Here is a 9,919-nt window from a genome sequence, read left to right on the forward strand (position 1 = left end):
GGTTCTAAGTCTCTTTATTGACTGTTTCTATGAGGTTGTTGCTGAGCAAACCATCAAAAGGGGACAGGGAGAAAATAAGGTTTATGGTTGGGATTGTGCAAATCATTTTGTTTGTTTGTTTTGATTGAACTGAAAAATAAAAATTTGGGTCAATCTAAATGGAAATGGCTTCCTTTTTTTGTCACATCAGAATTGAATGTGACCTGAATGTGACTTGACCTGGCAGAGTGTTTTATTAACAATTATTACTAATGATTGTAGGTCTATCTGCTTATCCTTTTCCTGTCCCTTTAAAGTACTCAGCCAGATTGTGCTGGACTTAGGAGCAAATCACTGTTGGCCCGCGGAAAGAGAGGGGATGTGAATTTGTGTTTCCCCCCTTTGGCAGACTGCCCCAGTAGCTTCTCTATTGGATACAGTCTTGAGTCTCTCCTGTTGAAGTTGTTTTACTTTGCATGAATCACTTTAAACATTCATTAAGCTAGAAAGTGAGGGAAAGTGAGAATGAATACTGTTAAGACATTCATCAATAGGGCAAACACTTGGGTTCTGTATTATGTTTATAATTTTTCTTTGCGACACCAGTTTCTTTCACAGTCCTAATAATTAACTGAACTTCCCATAATTTCTGTATTATTGCCCATTTTCCTTGGTTTTACAAATTGAGTTTCATACCTTTTAATCATTCAGAAATATCACAGACCAGACAGCAATCTTTTTTTTTTTTCTATCATGCATCCTAGACATTTAACATGTACTTACCTATGGACTCATGCAATCATATCAGGACCATACTCCCAGTGATTTTTTTTTATATTCCTTGGCTTTTTGCCTGCTTCTTTCATGTGTTTCAGTTTTCTTCTTTGTTCACAGATGCTCACAGTTCCAATGAATAGTATCCCAGTTCTTGTGTGCATGTAATCCCTAGCAACATCCTCTTACCCACGTAATTTAACTCTTTTTGCTTTTCATTTTCTCTATTTTGGGCAGTTGCTCCTATTGAGTTATTTTGCTCCACCAAGAAGCTTAACTACTGACATTTAGCTTATTGGAAGGATATCTATTTTACTTCATCAATTTACCCTGTTTGCATAATAACAGCACACAGGCCTAATTCAACTCAGTTATAATAGAGAAAAAACTTTCAGAGCTATGATCTCAAACTTCAATCTTTCTCTGTAGAAATGTAACATACAATCCAATATTTTAAATATTAAACACAAAATGGGCATTTATACATGTAACTTTTTGTCCTGCAAAATTCTGGAGATCCAGCAGGTTGGAGCAGACTTGATTAATTGAATCTGCTGTACATGCCAGCTGATGTGCACTGTGCTGCATTGTGTGCAGTTGTAAAAGTGGTGAAATCCATGTCAGCATGCAGAAAATGGTGGCAGTGCATCTTCAAGGTGGTTTAGTTCAAAAGTGTGCCACTGCCCTTTTCTCAGCATGGATGCGCATTTTGCTGCTTATACAACTGCATGCAATGCAGTGCCAGGTGCTTTGAAAAGCACCTGGTACTATGGTGCAACCATGCGTACAAATGCCCAATTATTATCCCTGTTTCCATTATCCATAGATGACAATTTGCACCTTACATCATATTTTTCTGCTTCGCTGTCTAAATGAAAAGTCACTTGCAAGGAATATATTTAAACAAATGATTGTTACTGTTCAAAATACAAAGGATTAAGGGTGTGTGACAGTAAATTAGTAGGAAAGATATTTGAAATGAAATGTAGCAAGTTTGAAGAGACACAAATACCTTGATTTAAACACTATTGTTTCTGAAGCTACTATTTCTCCTTTTCATTGGTTTTCATCATTAATACATTATGAATGCAGTTTTCTATTTTTCCCTTAAATACAATTTTAATTTTGTTTTTACTTTATGTGAGTGGAAGTCACTGGAGAAGGAGTTATATGCACATGCGTGACTGCTGTCTCTGTGCCCTCCTACCAGCCAGAGCACTTGCTGGGCAGGGGGACACATGGCCCCTGTGCCCCCCCTCAACACATTGCATATGTATATGCAAAACATATTTTTGTAGTGTTTACCATTGTACCGTTAGGAGGGAAGTGGTAAGAATACTGATAGATAATCTGTCCTAATCAAGTTTCTTGGATTAGCAAAAGCATCCTTATTCATTTAACTTCTTTCTCTGAACAGTGTTTTTCAGCTACTGCACAGTCAGCGTCTCATGTAGACATGCCCAGTGAATCCAATCTGACATTGGCATTAGCAGTCCTAACATAGTCTTTTGCACTTGTATTTCATATGATGGTAGGCCTCACTCTATAGTAAGATTCAATTTATAGTTTACCACACTTCCTCAAACATCCCTGGTTATAAAATGAGCCCCCAAGTATTAGATTTTATGTATGGAAAATTTATAAATTTGCTATAATTCTCCAGGTATAGAATCTAATTATTGGAGATTTGCCTTGTATTTGCCCCCCTCCTGCTGCTACAGCAGGAAAAATAAATCTGGGGAGTCGGGTATTCCCCTTGTCCTGTGACCCCACCAAAGTTCTTCTCCCTGCTGCCCCTTTCCCCACTCCTTACTGCTAGACCCTGCTCTCCCTGAGCACAGGGAAGTGAGGAAAAAACAAGAAAAAACTGACCTTTAAATAAAAATAGTTGCAGCAATTTGGTGGATAGAAAACTGGTTGTATAGTCAGGATCAAAGGGCAGTAATCAATAACTCAATGTCTAGTTGTCAGTTGGTATCACATGGACTGCCCCAGGGGTCAGTTCTGGGGCTGGATTTGTTACATATCTTAATCAATAACCTGGAAGATGGGATGGAGTGCACCCTCAGCAAGTTTGTGGATGACACCAAGCTGGGAGGAGTAGTAGATACAATGGAGGGTAAGACGGGGATTCAGAGACAGCTAGACAAATTGGAGATTGGACCAAAAGAAATGTCTGAAGTTCAATAAGGACAAGTGCAAAGTCCTGCACTTAGGAAAAAAGAATCCCATGCAGTAATACAGGCTGGGGACCAACTGGCTAAGCAGCAGTTGTACAGAAAAGGATGTTGGGGTTACAGTGAACAATGAGCTGAATATGAGCCAACAGTATGTCCTTGTTGCAAAGAAAGCCAACAGAGTGAGGCAAGTGGTTATTCCCTTCTGTTCTGCACCTGTGAGAGCACATCTGTGGTACTGTGCCCAGTTGTGGGCCTCCAACTATAGAAAGGATGTGGAAAAATTGGAGTGAGTCCAACAGAGAGAAAGGGGAATGGTTAGGGGACAGGGGCACATGACTTATGAGTAGAGGCTGAGGAAAGCGAGTTTATTTGTCTGCAGAAAAGAAGACTGAGGTGGGATTTAATACAGGAGTGGGCAATTATTTGGGCAGGAGGGCCACTTAAGGAGTTTGGGTGAGCCTCTTTGGGCTGGGGGTGGGGGGGGTACTGGCCTGACCTGAGGTGCCGGGGTGAGGAAGATGGGTGCTGACCTGGCTGGGTGTAATAGAAGTGGTCTTATTCAGGCCTGGGCCATCCACCCTGCACTTAACACTGGGGGTACCAGGTGGGCAGGTTGGGTCTCCATGGAGACTGGCCCAGGACTCTTCTGGGCAGGTTATGCTCAGATGAGCAAATTAGATAAGGCAGAAAGGAAGCAGCAACCTGGAGCAGGAAGAATGGGTGGGGCCAGGGACCAGGATTGCAGGGTGGTGACAGTGTAAAACCCAGCTAGACAAATCCTTGGCTAGGATGATCTAGATGGGGATAGTCCTGCTATGAGCAGGGGATTGGACTAGATAACTTCCTGAGGTCCCTCCCAACTCTAATTTTCTATGGGTCTATTAATTTGCATATAGTACTCATAGAATTAATTCATCCAGAAATTATGCATTTTACCTTATTTGAAATTGCTGCAAATTTTAGCACAGGTACTTCATGCTAAATGCACTTTAAAGTAGTACTTTAGCTCCTACTTAGAATGCAAACTATTCACAATATTTGTCCAAAGCCAAAAAGCTCATCTTTTCCTATATAATACATTGGGCTGTATAGTTCAGGGGGGCTATTTACTATATAGTTCATTGGTTGAACCACCAGTCAACATTTCTAGTCATGGTGACCCCACATCTCAGTACTGCTCTTTATGTGTATGTACTCCAAATAGCCCCTACAAAGTACCCATGTGATAATTAGCACCCCACTTATGACTGGAACCAGGTGTTTCTCATAAGTCCTGGGATCCTCCAAACATGTATACATAGATGAGGCATAGGGCAACCTGGCCCAGCTTCACATCATAGAGGGTGGGGCCAGATTAGTCATATGCAACAGGCTGAGACAGGGTCCAACAGATGGATTTTAGGTAAACGGTTTGGGACCCCCTTTGGTGATTTTTTCAGACATTTAAGGCTGGTGAAGAACCAGGAATCATTGGAAATGGGGAAGACATATGCAGCTCAGTTGTGAGACCACAGAGGAAGTAATATATGCAATGTAGTGGCTCACCTGACTTGAAAAAGAATTAGTGGTAAGAGAGACTGTGCTTAATGGTCACTACCACATGTCTTACTCAGATGGGTTGCAGCTTTGTATCCTTGTGGTAGTTTCTTATTAGTAGTCCATCACTTCTAGGCTTCTTGTGGGTTAAAATCAAGTCTAGGAAGTATCTCAAGTCCTGGACTTCAGAGTCTGGGATAGGGGATGCTTGTCTGTAGTTTCTGGGGGCATCCAAATCCCAAGACCTCCGGGGTTGTATTTACATGTAGGATGCCTGCCAATGGATTTGGGAGCATCTGAAGTCCCAGGGTGAGAGCCTGGGATGGAGGATGCTTGCCTGTTGTAGCACCCTACATGGTGTCTAGAATAATTGAGTTTTGCCTGCTCCATGAATATTGTTTTTGGAACAACTGAGTTATGCTCAATCAATATGATTTGGAACTGATTTAGCTGATTTGAACTGGAACACAAATACTATAAGAAAAAAGTATTTCCTATTAGTATGTTTGCCCTATATGGGTCATGTACTTTATAGTTATGCTCAATGTTGGCTATGTTTAATCAGCTTCATAGTTGGTTTTCATTACTGAGTCCACTACTGAGTTTCCTTGTATGTGAATGTAAGATGAGGGGCTCTTTTCCCCATGCTGATTGAGGAAAAAAATTAAATCTTATATTAGAGTAAATATTATATGTGTATATACTTACATGATTAACTGATTGTTAATACTTCAATTGAATAGCTAAACAATCATTAAATAATTAAATAGAGTGATAAATAAAATGTCTTAGAACCCAAAGTTTAATAGTTTGACTATAACCATGGATTACAATATACAACAATCTATTAATGTGTGTCACAGGCCAGCTGGGCACTGTGAGTGTATCAATTTAGTTGTAGACTACCTTGGTGCTGCAACTGTATCAGCCACTGGGCTGTTTGGGTGGGGATTGAGGAGGCAGAGTTGGGAGTGAAGCAAAGGCAAATTTATTATAACTTACACACACATCAGTTAACAGAAAGATAAATGCGACAAGCAGATAATGCAGTGTGAAAGAGCTAATGGTAAATAATAACAACAGATAATAACAACAGATAGATGAATCAATTCTGTTGCAGGTCAACTGGGCACTACAAGGGTATCAGCGACTGGGGTGTTCAAAACAACAAATAGACAGACATGGGTTGGCAACTTATCGATAGTCCCTCGATGCCAGGTGTGCGCCAAATGATTCCAGTGAAGTCAGACGTGCCAATCAACATTGTTGGAGGGATTACTGGGGAAGGTCCCTTGGTCAGGATCCGATCCTCACTCACATCAGGAGTTCAGAATCCAGGCTTGGAACAGCAATGACCGTTCTGTTCCCTCCTTCCTGCTGGTTACCTGACACACATGCTTTTTATACCTAGTCTTGTACTAATCTGTTGGCTTTAGAACCACTCACAATTTTTCCCTATAGCTGTTACCCTATGGGATTGAAAGGTGTTAAGAATTATCATAAAAGGTTACTACCCAGACTCAAGTTTATCCAATAGCAGATTACAATGCAATACCTTTAGGTTTGAAATTAACATGACTAAACCCAACACTTCTAGATTTTTCTGAATATGCTTCCTTGAGACATGCTTTCCTGGAATGTGTTGGATGTGCCATGCGGCTGGATCCAGTTTTCTCATCAAGGCTGAACCCTGAGCAAAAACGGTTAGGTCAGCTAATCTTGCAGCTACAGCTTTGCCTTTGGGGCCCAGTCAGTTCCACAAACAGTTAGTTTTATCGTTTTGGTTAAACTTACAACAGACAAGTTACATTTGCGGGTTATGAACTGACAAGCTTTATATTAGCTAATGTTGACTGTTAAGCAAAATACCAAATGCCTCCAAGAAGCACATATTTATTGCTTATTAATTCCTCTGGTTCTGGCCGCCACATGTACGTAACAGGATAGCATCTTCAGTGGCATTTTTAAGCCTACAAAGGTACCGTGAAGTCCTTTGATATCTGCTTTCTTCTGGGAACAAAGTTCCCTTTATTTTCCTGCCATGGCTTGGTGTTCCTTGGTTCTTGTAAAGGAGGCTGCTCCAGGGCTTCCCCGGTGATATCTATTCTTTCACTCACTGAAGGTGAGTGCCTTTTGCCTTAGAGGCTAATCGCACATTCCGACCTTCTATTAACGTGCCTTATACCTTGCAGGTGTTAAGTGTATGTCTCTGTTGGGACTTCAGCCTACTCAGCTTCTGTCCCTTTCTCTCTAGCTAGGCCCACCAGCCTAGACCCACTAGATAGGGTCAGGCTGTGAAGCTCTGGCCCCTTAGTATGCCTTGGGCACATGGTCTGATACACTGTTCCCCGATTCTCTGTTGGGACTTTGGCCTATCTGGCCTGGTCCCCTTTGTATATGGCTAGGCCCTTTAGTCCATACCTGTTGTCTCAGGCCAGCTTTAAGGCCCTAGCCCTCAACTGAGCCCCTGGCCCTTGTCTGCTGCACCCTCCTGGCACTGGGCTCTCTAGCCCCTCTGTAGCTGCATCTTGTGGATGCTAATGATGTCTCCACCTCCCCTACAGCCTCACCTACAAACCACCAGTTTACAAAATGCAACATAAGCAGTCAGCCCCTAGGCTAAAACAACATAAAGGTAAAAAGGCAATCTGTCTGCTTACAGTTCCATGGCTCTGTCTGTGTCACAGCATCTGCTGGTCTCCTTCAAAGAGCTGCTGAGAGTTTTCAAGAGTCCACCCTCTCAGTCAGTCACCCCTTGGCTGGATCAGACCAGGGTTTATATAGCTCTGGCCTGATCTCTCTTCTGGTCACCTGACCAACCAGCCAGGCTCAGCTTTTAACTCCAGTTGGCATGCTGTGCCCTGAAAGTTCTGTTCTTAAAGGAGCTGTCATGCTTCCTAGTAACAGGGCTCAGGTTCCCTGTTACAATGTGCCTTCTTGAGTATCTTGACAATCTCTTCTAATACTATACTCTCAGTCATTTATACACTTAAATTAATATTGCCACACCTGATTTAAGGTTTTTAGGTAGAACTAAAACTGGTCTGCAAAGCTGTGATATAGTGGAGACATTTCCAGGGATGTCTAGCAGACAGGAAAATGATAGAAGGGCAATTTGAATAGTGGAACATCAGGAGCATTAACAAGGTGAGGGGTGCCATTAACATTTGTGGTGTGCAGAAATATCAGCAAGAATTAAAGAGATAACAGTGAGCCATGAAGTAGGTTGACTCTGTCACCATTGCCTGAATAGAAATGTCACTGCCCCTTCCAGACTGTTAGTGCAGGAATCAAAGGGGGATGCAACTGTACCCCTAACCCCCTGGATCTGCACCTGTTTGACTCTGTTTATTACCAGGTATCTGTCAGCCTAGAATTTTTGGCTTACTTCCCCAGTGTATCAGATTGTCAAGATACTCAAGAAGGTACATCTGATTTTTCCTAGAGCTGGTGGGGGTTGGGTTTATTTTCACATCCTGATTCATAGCCAATTTGTGCAACTTACAGCTGCAAAGAGACAGCTCTAATTTATTCTACTGCTTCCTGGGGCTGCTGCTATTGCCTCTTTCAATGTTTCATTCTGGATACTTCCATTACCAGGTGAGAGGTCACTTTCACCACCTTATCACCAGCTATAACAGACACCCTGAAAGCAGAGAAAGAACCCTGACCTTCTCCAGCCACATTGCTCTTTTTTTCGGTACAAAGTGGCTTTAGTGGATTAGATAACATGCCCTTTGAATTCAATGTTATCGTAGTCCCCCAGTGGAAATACAGCATGCTGGTTTAACATTTTTCAGCCAGCCCAGCAAATTTATAAGTATCAGTGGGGCATCTGAGACATTTCAAGACCTATTGTGTCAAATGGGAAAAATAGAATCCAGGGAACAGTGTGTGACTGTAGAAAAGTTTTTCATTTTTGTTTGACCCAAATCACAAAAGAGTAACTATTGCATTATTTATTTTGTAGGGAAATGTGAAATTTTTGGAAAAGGCAATTGTATCTGGATTTTATTTTGTTACTTTTCTTTTGGCTTTAAGAAAATGAAGCCAAGATTTTAGGGGGGTTCCCTCAAAATGGTATTTTTTACATGTAGTGCTAAATGTAAGATATATGGGACATATTCTTATGTAACCAGTGAATAGGGAGGCCCTATTGTCACTAAGCAGTTTTTTACTCACTTTTCAGGGAAGTCTGTGGGTGCATCTAAGCAAGACATTTACTGGGGAGATGATTAATTAGCTCTACTGTAAAAATTTCAGCATCTACACATGCACTCCTATTAGGAGTAGAAAACTAATCAACTCTGCAGCTGGTTAGTATTTGTAAATACAAGTACTACCCTACTGTAGAGTTTTCATGAGTAGTGGAGTATGTGTAGACACTGCCCCAACTGATTGGGGCACAAGAGTGCTTTAGTATGTGGGCTGCCTGCCAGCTAGCCCTACCCTATAGCACCATCATGCCCAAACTAGCCCCTCCACAGTACATTGAGCCCAGACAGAGCAGCCCTGGGCTGATCACTTTGTTAGCTGGGGCTGCTGTGACCAGGTTCTATGTGCTGTGCATGACTAAATTCCAGAGCTGATTGCTCCTGAGTTAATTGGTCCCAGATGTATGTTCAATCAGCATGTTCAGGAGCAAAAAACTGTGGAGCAAATAAGCTCTGAAGTTCATTCATGTCCACTAATTCCTCATGTAGACACCCTAGGTACATCCACACATTCAAGCACGTGTACTTGCAGCAGCTCATTTAGAAGTGGTGCAAATATGAACTGGAGCTTTTTGCTTCAGCACATGTGCTTGGACATGCACTTTGTTGTGGAGCAAATTGTGCCACTTGGGGCAAAATAACCCTGCCTGGCTCCTCCTGGATCTTCAGTCAGAGGGAGCTAGAGCCCAGGGCCAGCACCTGTGCTGTCCCCAGCAGTATAAAAAGCTGCCCTGTCCTGGCCCTGGCAGTATAAAAAGCCAACCTGGCAAGTAGCTCAGGGTTACTAGCTCTCAAGAGCTTCTGGGGCCCAGCCAATTGGCACCTGAGGACACTACCCCTTGTGCCAGCTGGACTATTGAAGAAGCTCAGAGAGTGCCCTGCATCTTCTACCTACTGCTGTGACCTGTTGTGCACCTGCCAGACTTGGATAAGGATTGAAGAACCAGTAGAGGCATCTGCTCCTCTGGGCCAGCTACCAGTGGACTGCTGTTGCAGGGTTGACCTTTGTGCAGCACTGCTGCCGTTTGTGCCCCCTGGCCAGCCATCTGGGCAGGTATCACCTGGAAGATGTTCCAGGTGTGGTGACCTGCTTTGAACTGTCAAAGCATGTCCTCTTGGCCACATTTTGCTAGGAGGTCAGCCACAGCCAGATGGGTCCAAGGTGCCAGCTCTGAGCAAGTAGGGTCCTGCCACTGGTCTCCCTAGCAGGAATTCTGGTGTTCCCTATTGGAAAAC

At 42.7% G+C, this 9,919-nt stretch overlaps 1 long non-coding RNA gene across 1 annotated transcript in view; it reads right to left on the reverse strand.

Annotated features, from left to right (window-relative positions):
• Window positions 1–9,319, reverse strand: part of LOC109324776 — a 10,279-nt gene extending 960 nt beyond the window's left edge. Inside the window, exons 1-2 of the long non-coding RNA XR_002105004.1 lie at window positions 9,175–9,319; window positions 6,689–6,694 (exon numbers count right to left, since the gene is read on the reverse strand). This is a non-coding gene — a long non-coding RNA (uncharacterized LOC109324776). The remainder of the gene's footprint in view (window positions 1–6,688; window positions 6,695–9,174) is intronic.
• Between the last annotated feature and the right edge of the window lie 600 nt (window positions 9,320–9,919).

Source organism: Crocodylus porosus, unplaced genomic scaffold (genome assembly GCF_001723895.1).
Source record: "Crocodylus porosus isolate Cpor-Errol unplaced genomic scaffold, CroPor_comp1, whole genome shotgun sequence".
Lineage (NCBI taxonomy): Eukaryota > Metazoa > Chordata > Crocodylia > Crocodylidae > Crocodylus > Crocodylus porosus.